Source organism: Humulus lupulus, chromosome 1, assembly GCF_963169125.1.
Source record: "Humulus lupulus chromosome 1, drHumLupu1.1, whole genome shotgun sequence".
Classification (NCBI taxonomy): domain Eukaryota; kingdom Viridiplantae; phylum Streptophyta; class Magnoliopsida; order Rosales; family Cannabaceae; genus Humulus; species Humulus lupulus.
In genome coordinates this window covers 120,994,946-121,007,042 of record NC_084793.1, presented here as the reverse complement: position 1 = coordinate 121,007,042, position 12,097 = coordinate 120,994,946, and the positions used below count along the sequence as shown (strand labels likewise).

The 12,097-nt window shown below is 37.5% G+C and overlaps 1 non-coding gene across 1 annotated transcript; it reads left to right on the top strand.

Annotated features, from left to right (window-relative positions):
- Positions 1-9,792: 9,792 nt before the first annotated feature.
- On the top strand, positions 9,793-9,899 carry LOC133813581 (small nucleolar RNA R71). Its single transcript, XR_009884591.1, has one exon. It is a non-coding gene; the product is annotated as a small nucleolar RNA R71 (small nucleolar RNA).
- The last annotated feature ends 2,198 nt before the right edge of the window (positions 9,900-12,097 follow it).

Sequence of the window (12,097 nt, the reverse complement as noted above, 5' to 3'; positions counted from 1 at the left end):
ATCATGATAATTAGGTAGTTTTTGACATGCCTATATATTGATTTCGTGAATCAATAGAATATATCAATATGTGGATATGTGAATTATTGTATGATATTTGTGATATATTTACAATATTATTATGAGATTAACAATGCATGCTAATATGATGGATATATGTTGACAAATTATGTGAAATTTCTTTGAGACATAATTATGTTAATATATAAATGTATATTGATACATACATGAGAATTATCATGATTATTATGATATGCCATATAATATGATTATTAAGGTGATAATAAAGTAAATATGATTATCATTGCAATGTGATGAGTTACCATTTATTTGGTAAATAAAGAGAATTATTTTAGAAATTAAACTTCTCATTTAAGTGTTGACCATCTCATTTTTATGAGATAAGAAAAGATGAACCTAAGGGGGTTACATTTTTTAATGGTTGTGTCTTGCCATTGCAAGGAAAATGAATCAAAGTGGATTCAAAAATTGTGGGATGACATATTGACTCAATAGAGTTATAATCTATAGTGTGGTCAAATAAAATATATTTGAGAATTATTTAGTGATAATAATTCTTAAATATTCAATGAGGAGACATTTTCAAAATTGGAGAAGCAATTTTGAATCTTTACACCAATGATGAATTAAAGAGAACTTTATTCATTTTGGTAAAAGATGGTGATATGTTTAAATTAATCTCAATGAGGAGATAATTTTAAACAAAAGAAATCAAAGTGTTTAAATAAATCAATGAGGGTTTATTTTCTTTGATTTAAAGTGTTTTAAAATTGACATCTTCATTTTGATTTTGATGAGAAAACAATGGATGTCAAATTGGTGTTTTCAAAAGAATCTCAAAGACTCTTAAGAAATACCCAAAAGTTGTTTAAGTGATTTTGAGATTATTTAGACAACTAAAATTGAAAATTTGTGATTATTTGTTTGAGAAATTCTCACATTACATTTGTGTTCACATTTTTATTTTGTGAAATATATAAAAGAAAGCAACCAAGTGAAAGTTACTTTCAAATAAGTGTGCCTTGCTTTAGCAAATAAATGAATCAAGATAAACATTGAGGTTTTTTATCTTGATCTATTGAGTGTTTATCATGAAGCTTAAGGACTCATGATGAACTTTGAGAATCATAGGTCTAGATTTATCTTGGAGGATAAATGACTTATTAGAAATGAAGAGATTTCTATTTTAAAGTGATGTTTTATTATCATTATGTGAGAAATGTGGGGGTGATGCTCCAAAGTTAATCAATTTATTTTGTTGTTAATCAATTGATTAATTTGGTCATCCTATCAAATAGGTGATTTGGAATTCCACATTCTAAATCACATTGGCTATATGTGTATAGAATGAACAAATCTAGACATGTTTGGTGTCTAAAGTCATTGTTTGTAATATTTTGATTCAAGAAGGAATCAATTTAAACATAAAGGAGAATTTTAGAAACAAAGAGGTTTCTAGAATTAATATTCAACGAAAATGTTTATCTTGGATATAAAACTATAAAATAGTGGGGGTCTTGACTATGGTCAAAATCACTATTTTAAAGGGGTAACTATTTTAATCAAACTATGGCTAGCAAGAAAGTTTGAATAAAATAATGAGAGTGTCTAAGTATGCATACATGAGAAAAGAAATGATTCAAATGGAATCATTTCTACATCTCAAGGGGTGGGACTTAGACTCCCGAAAGAGATTCACGGTTGATGGTAACCTATCTTAATACTAGTAACCAAACTAGTATTAGGTTCAATAGGTAATAACAAGTCAATCAAGTGAATAGATAGTAGTACTCAAATTTTGTCCCATCTGAGATATGAGTACTAGTGTGTTACCAAAAGAGGGTTAAAATCGAAAGGTTTTTTAATAGAACTCAGTCTCGAAAAGACAAGTATTTTAGGGTAACAAAATACTGTAAGAGTTCTACCTATATAGACCTAGGGGTGGTGCCGCCCCTCATGAGAATTGGGAGTCATTCTCAAGAAAAGTCTATGAATGGAATGTGCACATGGACATTAACGGTGCAAAAGCGAGACATTGAGGTCTCAAGTGAACACAGCAAAGGTGTGTGTGTTATCACCGGTTTGTTATCAAGGGATAGTGGTTCAATGCTTCGGCAACCAAAATTTCAACAAACTTTGTGATAATTACACTAAGGTAAAATTCAAGTCGAAAGACATTTTACTTTATGCACCAATGCAAATGTTTCTATAGAGAGTGATTATTTAATCAAGTGGGGGAATATTATATTTTAATATAATGTTTGATTGATTAAATAAGTGTTACAAAAAGTGATTATTTAATCTAGTGGGGGAATGTTATATTATTTCATATAATATAATATTAGATTAAATAATGTGACAAAATGTGATTTGTCACACAAATGTGATTTTTCACACCTTGTAACATATTATTGAGAGTCACAAAATTGGACACATGTGTGTGTCCAAATGTGACATATTTTGGAGTTACAAAATCAGTTACAAATTTGTAACTCCCAAATATTACCCAATAATGTGTATATTATATGTTACACATTTGAGATTGGATTTCATAAAGCCATATGAGAAATGGCTGATAGAGATGTGATTTTAACTCCCATATTGTGTATGGAAGTTACAAAATCAAGTGGGAATAAATTGGAACGTTTTGGAAAAAACTCAAAAAATTGGTTGCTGAAACTGACCAAGGACCGCGGCGCTTGAAACTAGCGCCGCGGCGCTAGTGGCTGACAGATTCATACTAAGTCGGTTTTTATCCAATTTTGAACATTTCCAACAGCCAAGTAACTCCCAAATCTCTATTTTAATTCCATAAAACACCCAATTTATCATTGGTAACAGCCATGGGGTTGGTGGAATTTGAAATTCAAAGGGTGTCTCTAAACTCTATAAATAGGAGCCTAATGCTCACTTGTAAGACACATCATTTTTCATCCACAAAGCACTTGGCTGAAAAATACACCAAAAGGCTTGATAATTCCAGAGAGCTATTTCCTAGAGAGATCCCTTAGTGCTTAGAGAATAGGGGGAAATAAGCTTTTGGACAAAGGTCTTGAACCTTGTTCAAGTTGGTGATCCCCACTACTCTACACTTTGGTTGTGTGAGAGTTTGTTTGTGTTTTTCATTCTTGTGTTCTTCTTATTTACTTGTATTGTTATAGTATTGAGTTTGTAATCTTCTTCTTCTACATCTTTATATTTACTTGTATTTTGAGCAATTGATTTGTAATACTTATTTAATCAATATTATCTTGTCCATTGTATTTTTGCATAGAGTTGTATTTGGTTTTTCCATAATTCCATTGAGCAATAAAAATAATATTCTCTAACACGTACTAGCTTCATGATCGAACATAACGTATATTGTTATGAAGTTATGCCCTTTGGGCTGAAGAATGCTTGGGCTACATATCAACGTTTGGTCAACAATATGTTTGCTAATCAGATCGGGAGAAATATGGAAGTGTATGTCGATGATATGCTTGTCAAATCAAAGACTGCTAATAACCATGGGTTCGATCTAGAAGAATATTTTGGAATATTAAGGAGGTATGACATGAAGCTGAATCATCAGAAGTGCACTTTCGGAGTGGCATCTGGAAAATTCCTAGGATTCATAGTCAGCACAAGGGGGATAGAGGAGAATCTTGAGAAAATCAAATCACTGTTAGAAATGCCCTCACCTAGGTCACGTAAAGAAGTTCAAAGTCTGACTGGAAGGGTGGCGGCTTTGAATCATTTCATTTCAAAATCCACTGACAAGTGTCTGCCATTCTACAACTTGCTCAGAGGAAACAAAAAATTTGAGTGGACTGTGGAGTGCGAACAGGCATTCCTCGACCTAAAAATGCACTTGGCTGAGCCCCCAGTGTAATCTAAGCCTATGTTTGGAGAACCTCTATTCCTTTATCTGGCCATGACAGAGAATGCAGTCAGTGTCGTGTTAGTTCAAGAAGAAGACAGTGTTAAAAAACAAGTATATTATATAAGCAAGAGACTTCTCGGAGCCGAGTCACGATACCCATTGATAGAGAAATTGGCATTCTGTCTGATATTGGCTTCCAGAAAGCTCTAACCATATTTCTAGTCTCATTTTATCAACGTCATTTTATCAACGTCATGACCACCATCAATGTAAGGATTATTTATAAAAGCCATTTGATTAAATAATAGATGGATTGTTAAATAATTTTTTTTAATAAAAAAAGAAAAAAGAAAAGGAGAAATCATTGGGCTCCATCAGCTCGCCCACAGAAATGACCTCCTCGCCGTCTCCCTCCACCGCTCCAGAGGCCTCACCAATTTCCGAGGTTTCTTGCAGGAACCGAGCCTTGAATTTAGCAAGGTACGAATCCCAAAACCCAGGCTCCATAAATGAGAAGTTTCCATCCTGATTGAAGACCCAACAATGGTATAACATCTCCTCCATGGCTGATGAAGACGCCACCTTTTCTTCCTTGGCCTTAGCTTTGGCCTTGAGTAGTTTTGCCTTGAGCTCACAAATCTCGACCTGAAGACGTTTAGAAAGATGATTCACCTCATCGGTCTGAGCTTGGGAGGCAGATAACATGGTCTTCGCGGCCTGCTCACTTTCCTGGGAAGAGGTGAGAGCAGCCTGGGCAACCTGCTCATTCTTCTGAGCATTCGTCAGGGCAGCTTTGGCGGACCACTCATCATTTCTGGTCCTAACATGAGCAATGCTGCGGTATTGGGCCAGGACAGACTAGAAAATAACAGAACAAGTCAAAAATATAATATGAAAAAAAAACGAAAAAATCACCACCAAGTATGGGAAAATAACTCACGGTGAGATTCATCCCCATGGTGGGCTCAAGAATGTTCTTGGGGCTGTGCTCCTCAATGGTCCTCAGGTCCCTCGAGTTGGCTTTATAAGCGTGACCCACCATGTGAGTCGCGGTCTCATATATGATACCGCGGAAGGCCTCAGGGATCTTCTCTAGGTCCTGAAGGTCAACCGACATTTGGACTGTGGGGGCCTCGATTTGAATAACTTGGGGAGGAGGAGCATGAATCGAGGTGGGGGAGGAGGAAGCGGCCCAACAACGACATTAGCCACCGAAGCTGGCTCCTGAGTCGAGCTCGCGTCCTTATTCTTGGTATGGACTTTGAAGTGTTCCCCGTTGCAGGGGCGGTCTTCTTCGCCACCCAGAGCCTCTTCACGATGGGGCCTGTGCCAGATTTCTTAGCTTGGAAAGAAATTCGGAGTTCGGGAGCTCTTGGTTGTTCCATCTCTTCGCATAAAAAGAACAAAAGGAGTTAGTTCACAAAAATAATATTTCAAAAAGCATTTATAAAGAAAGAAAGAAAACTAAGATCCTACCCTCCGGGCTGGGGGAGGAGTCTATTATCACCAGCTCGGGTGTTTTGACCGGGATAGGCACGACCTCTGGTCTTGGAACTAATGGAGGAGTAGGGGAATCTACAGTTAATACTTCTTGGATCCTAAAGGGTTCAGGTTCTTCCTCGGGGCTGGAGTCGTCTATGTATTGTCTGAATTTAGGGGCAAATGCACCCTGGAGTAGAGAAGGCCAGGTCCTACAGTTGGTCCCATATTCCTAAAAATGGCGGATCTAAAATTTAGGGTGCTATCAACTACGATTGTGCCCCTAGGATAATAATTGTCATGGCGTACCGCTAGGTGGTCTATGCACTGGAGCGGGGATACATTTAGATCTGGGTTGGAAGGATGATGGTGGATGAGCTGATTTGGATTATACCAAACTAACCTAAAACTGGTAACAACCCTATCTAATTCCCTAAAGGGGTATGGGTTACCTTGGCCGGAGGGGCTGGTTGCTGCCCCTGATGCAACTCAGTCTAGATTGGGTTCCCGGACAGCCTCGGGAGCCCGCCTTTTTCGCACGAGAGGTACCTCGTCCTCTTCCTCCTCATCGTCCTCAGTGGTCGGCAAGGCCTCTTGAGCGGATGGGAGATCGGGGATCACTGGAAGAGGAGCCCGGGTCCTCAAGGCCAATGTTTGACCTTCTCCGATCAACTTGCAGGCTAGCATCATGACATCAGTCACGACCTAGCAATAGTCCTTTTCACTAGGGGGAAGTCTGGACAGCTTTTCATACTGACCCCCGAGGGTCACAGACTTTTTCGTCCTCACAGATATGGCTGCACGAGAAATAAGTTCAATTAAGACATGAACAAAAAAGAAATGTTTTAAAGGAACAAAATTCACGAGTTGAGTTCATAAGAGTAGAAGACTTACAAGGACGGTTGAAGTACCGGTGTTCGCAGTTCTTGAAGCCATTCGACATAAAGACTAGATCTTTATAGTCGTTTGGATGGTTGGGAAGCTCGATGACGGGGGAGGAGTTGGGAAACTGCGTGAGATAATAGAATCTGTCACCTCGCGCTCTCTAATCAGGGATATATTTGAGGCAGAAGAAGTATAGTATGTTTGTCGGAGTGGGGACCTCCCACTTGTGCTTCAGAATTAAGTACTTCAACCCCGCCATAAGCTTGTAGGAGTTCGGGGGGAGCTAGAATGGAGCCAGCTTCACGTAGTTTAGGAAGTCCGCGAAGTACTGGTCCAAAGGAAGGAATGCGCACACCTTCATGTGTCCGTCACTCCAGGCCGCGTAGTCATCTTGAAAGGGGGCACAACTCCGTTCTCCCTCGAATGCAGGTTTGGCGAGAAGAATTTCAGATCCTACTTCTATATTGTGACTCAACAAGATTTTGTTGACTTTCCCTTGAGTTGTGATTTTTGAGACTATACGCTCAGCCTCGAAATACGCATTGGGATCGATCACGAGCTCCTTCTCCACCACCAGACCGAAGTGTGGGATGGGAGATTCAAAGGAGACCTGCTTCCCATTGTTCTTCTAATGAGAGGACAAGCTAGAGACATTCTTCTTTTGAGGAGCCATCAGATCGCCTGATGACAAAGCGACCTAGTTAGTAGGTGACCTAAGATGATATATAACTATGACGCAATAGTACGAAGAACGAAACGAGTTATTTTGGTAATACGGGCTAAAGTTAGCCATAGCCCCATCGCGTGATGCCACAGGATGTCCTAGGCTATGCGCCTCGGTTTCTTAACAGTCCCATGATATTTAGGGATCCGTGTGTAAGAAACGTCAGGCCACTACTTTTCTCTGAAAAGCAGTTTTGTGCAAAACTGCTTAAGGAATCGTAACCCTTAAGCTACCTGATTTTAAACCTAGAAACCTTACGATTTTTATGCCCCAAACATGTATTTTCTAAACATATTTGATATTAGAACTACCCCAGATTAACCCAGAAAATTAACTAGTTTTATGAATACCTTCATGTTTGGTTTCACTTATGGAGTCTAAAGTCAAAGCTCATTCCCTATTCACGTTCACAAAAAGCCTAACAATACCTAGCGATGAACATTACAAAGAGGAAAAAAATGTTGCCGGATCATTAAAGATTGAGATACTTACAGGAAGTATGTTCATCGACAAGAGGATGTAGACTCAGATCACAAAAAACTCTTAGAAAGCTTCTGAGAATCTGGGCACGACGAATCGTTATGGGAATTCTGGGGAAGAAGGAGGAAATTTGAGAAAAACTATTTTCTTGAATGCAAAGGTGGTAAGGTCTGAGGCTGGTCATCCTATTTATACAAAAACCATGAAAACCGATATCGACCATTCAATGGGATTGATTCGAGATCCAAGGGTCAGGGTCAAACAGACCACATGGCGGCAAAAAGTTGACAAGACAATTATTACAGTCCTCGAAACTTGAACAGACGCCAATTGCAATAGACCACGTGTCCAGTACTCGAGTAGTGGGCAGGCATGGTTTTACACAACAGAAGTCTAAAAGTCCCTACTGTGTAGGTCAGAAAGTGACGACATCAAACACGAGCAAGGACTTGGGGGGCAAATGTTGTACCCTAATTTTAGCACGAGTTCATTCGTTTAGCTTGGGTACAGCTGGCATATAAATACATAGAGAAATGACGAAGGGAAATAATATCTGCTTGTTATCCACATGGACAGTTTTAGATTCATAGTGGGCATATGTGAATATAGCCGTTCTGAGTTTATCTCGAACTAAGGGTGCAATGGCTATGAAGCGCGAGCTTGTAATATTAAATAGTTGCCCAAGCATGAGCTTGGAGGAGATATCCAGCTCGTGGTAATTCTAGTATATTGCATACTCAGAGATCCCCAGAGACTCGGGATCCTCTTTTATACGTTTACTTATGACCAGGCTGTCATATTTATTATCCGAGATGGCAGGAACCTGTTTATTCTATTATCAAATCATATCCCAATATAAATGGGAATTATTTGTATTAAATACAGATATTGTGTAAATGCGTGATTGACTCACGCAGTTAGCCAAATCTGTCCATGTAATTCCCCTATAAATACTGGGAATATTAGATAGGAAAGGGGACTATTATTCTGCAATACCAAAACTCTGCCAAAATAGAGAGAGAAACGACAATAATATTGGACTAGGTGTATTTTAACCACTGAACCATGTAAAAGTTCTGTGTTCTTAAGTGAATTTTTTTTATTTTTCATTACGGTTTATTATTAAGCATTAATCTTCTTTATTATTTCTTAATACACTGTTGGCGAAAAACCGCGTCAACACACTACATTCCTCTGTTAAAGCTACAGTCTCATAATCCTCCATTTTTCTCCTTTTTGACAGAATCTCCTTCATGAACTTTACATAGCTAGGCATTTGTTCTAAAGCTTCCACGAAGGGGATGTTGATGTGCAACTTTTTGAAAACCTCTAAAAACTTGGAAAACTGTTTATCTAAAGAATTTTTCCTAAGTCTTTGAGGATATGGAATTCTGACTCGAGTATCAACATCAACTGGTAGAGCTTTTTCTAGAATAGGATGATCGTCAGTAACCATCCTTTCCTCTGAACCATTTGTCTCTCCCACTTCATCATTCTTCTCAACAGTTGGTTGTGGTGTAGGCTGCTCAACTTGTTTCCCACTTCTTAACATTATGGCCTCGCACTACTCCTTGGGGTTCACAACAGTATTACTAGGAAAATTCCCCTGAGGCCTATTATTCATCATATTTTCCAACTGCCCCACTTGCATCTCCAAATTCCTAATGGAGGATCTCGTCTCTGTCATAAACTGAGTTTGGGTGTTGGTGAGAGTCAATAACGTTGCTTGCAATTCACTAGGCTATTCTGTAGGACTGGTGGCCTAGATTGCTGAGTGGTTGATGCTGGTGGTGGAGCTTGAGACATAGGCTGTTGATACTATGGTTGAAGCTGTTGTTGATGGCCTTGATTATTTCTCCAGGAAAAATTAGGATGATTTCTCCATCGAGGATTAAATGAGTTGGAGTAGGGGTTGTTGTAAGGCCTCTGAAAATTCCCAATTGCTTGAACCTGAGCCTGATCCATGAGAATACTGCTTTGGGAATCTGTAACAACTGCTTGACATTGATCATAAGAATGCGTTCCCCCACAAAGTTCACATCCTGTTTGCATCTGAATAGCATTGGCTGAGACAGTGGTATGTTGTAACTGCTTGGTCAATGAAGCAACTTGAGCAGTCAGTCCAGTGATTGCATCTAATTCATGTACCCTAGCCACTTTCTTAGTATTTTCCCATTCAGTAGGCCATTGATAGTTTTTCATGGCCATTTCCTCCAACAATTCATATGAATCATTAGCACTCTTACTCATAAAAGCACCCCCTGCTGCAGTGTCTATAATGGTGTGAGTAATGCCGCACAGTCCATTGTAAAAGTTGTGGACCAACATCCACTTTTCTATACCATGATGATGACATTTTCTCAGCAGTTCCTTGAACCTTTCCCACGTGTCATACAACGATTCTCCGTCATTCTGATAAAAATTATTGATCTCACCCCTTAGTTTTGCAGCTTTTTTTGGGGGAAAGAACTTCATAAGGAATTTCTGAGCTAGCTCTTCCCATGTATTGATAGAATTGGATTGAAGGGAATTCAACCAGCTCTTTGCCCAATCTCACAACGAGAATGGGAATAACCTCAGTCGAATGGTGTCGCACTCACCCCATAATATTTGAAAGTGGCACATTGCTCCAGGAAATTAGCTAAGTGCATATTAGGATCTTCTGTGGGGAGTCCACCAAACTGAACTGTGGACTGAACCATCTAAAGAATAGCTGGTTTGATCTCAAAATTATTGGCAGTGAGCACATAATCTCTTAGTGTACGTGCATTTTGGTTTTCAATTGCTGCATTTTGATTTGGTGGTTTAACATTTCCACAACCATTAAGTGCGTTGTCACCCATAATGGCGCCTTCTCTTTTCTTTTTGCGATTTGGCTTACAAGCCTTCTCTATCTCAAGATTAAGAGGCACTAAACTGTCAGCCTCTCTTCTTCTGCGCAGAAAACAATATACCTGAAATAGAGATAGCAAGAAGTACTAAACTAAGTTAGAAAATTGATCAAAAACCAAACCAAATTAGAAAGAAAATTAACTATTTTGATATTGATAATATTTCAATCCCCGACAACGGCACCAAAAACTTGTTGTGGGATTTTAATGCTACACAAGTATACGTAATCGCAATTCGTAATAAAATTGGTAAATCCGAGTATCGTCCCACAGATATGGATTTATTAATTACCAGATTATTAATTTATGATTTCTATTTGGTTAATCGAATGTTTGATTTTTAAAATGTAGAAATTAAAGCATAAACAAAATAACTACAAGTAAAACTTTAAACAAAATTCAAAATATAAACACAAAGAATTTAAGAAATTAATTCAATAGAAGAATAACATTAGGGAATTCAATCTCATCAACTATCCACTCTAATATTCATCAATGCAATAATTACAATATTTCTTCTTATTAAGATGGCAAGTTAATAAAATCCTTTTATATTCAAGTTACAAAATATAAAACTCAACCTAAACCAGAATTTTGTATATTTCTATGACAAACTCAGCATTAGGAGGCAATAAGAAAAATAACTCAAGAACCACACAAATAATCACGATACTTTCGTTCAATGATCAATTTTTATCTCCAATCAATTATAGCATATCCAAATCTCACTTTTTAGGTTTTGATTCAAAATCATATAGGTTATGAAAATAGATGGCCAATCAATTCTCAAACAATAAACATAAATTGACAAGATCTCAATAGAGGAAGAAAGAAAATAAAACTTTGCTTTAATTCATAAAAGAGTTTCAAGTGATTCAATTAAAATCCCTAGCACAGAAACTAGTTCATGTTCATCATTAAGAAATCCATAAACAAGAAATTAACATAAAGTAAAGATAAAAAGAAAAGAAAAGAACTCTATGTCAACCCAAGCTCTTCTCCAAAGTGATCCCAATACTCCTCTCCCAATCTAGGTTAGCCAAAAGTTGCCCTCCTCCTCCATAAATCATGATTAAAACCTAATTAGCATTTTTTATATGTGAAAAGACCAAACTGCCCCTGTTAAAAATCTGCGTTTTTCATATTTTCAACCAATTCCTGCGGTCGCAAGATGTCATTCCTTCGGTCGCAGGAATACCCTGGAAATGCCCAACTTTTATGGAATTGTGATCGCAGAATCCTATTCCTACGGTCGCAGAAAGTGCCCAAAACACTGTTTTCCACCAATTTTTTTCCTTTTGTCGGTTTTTCCACCATGTTTCCACACCTAAGTCACCTAAGCCCTTCAACACTTGAAAAAACACAAAAACAAGCGTAAAATAGAACAAAACAAAACTAAACACCTAATACTCTACCTAAAAACACATAGACAAACGAGTCTAAAACTCGTTTATCATATATCTCACCCTCATTTAAATATTTGTGGTAACTTTAGTGATCAAATATCTCATACGATTTTCATTATAATTATAAATCACCATAAATTATCTATGACCACATATTTACAATAACTCTTCTAGAATATATATGTGGAATAAAACATGAATATCTATCCAACATATTAGATCATTCATGTATATATAACACTGTTCATTATCATATCATATCAACAATGTTATAAATATGCCTCATATTTGTGGATATTATTTATATATAACTATGTTCAACCCAAAATTTGAAATGAAATTTAAA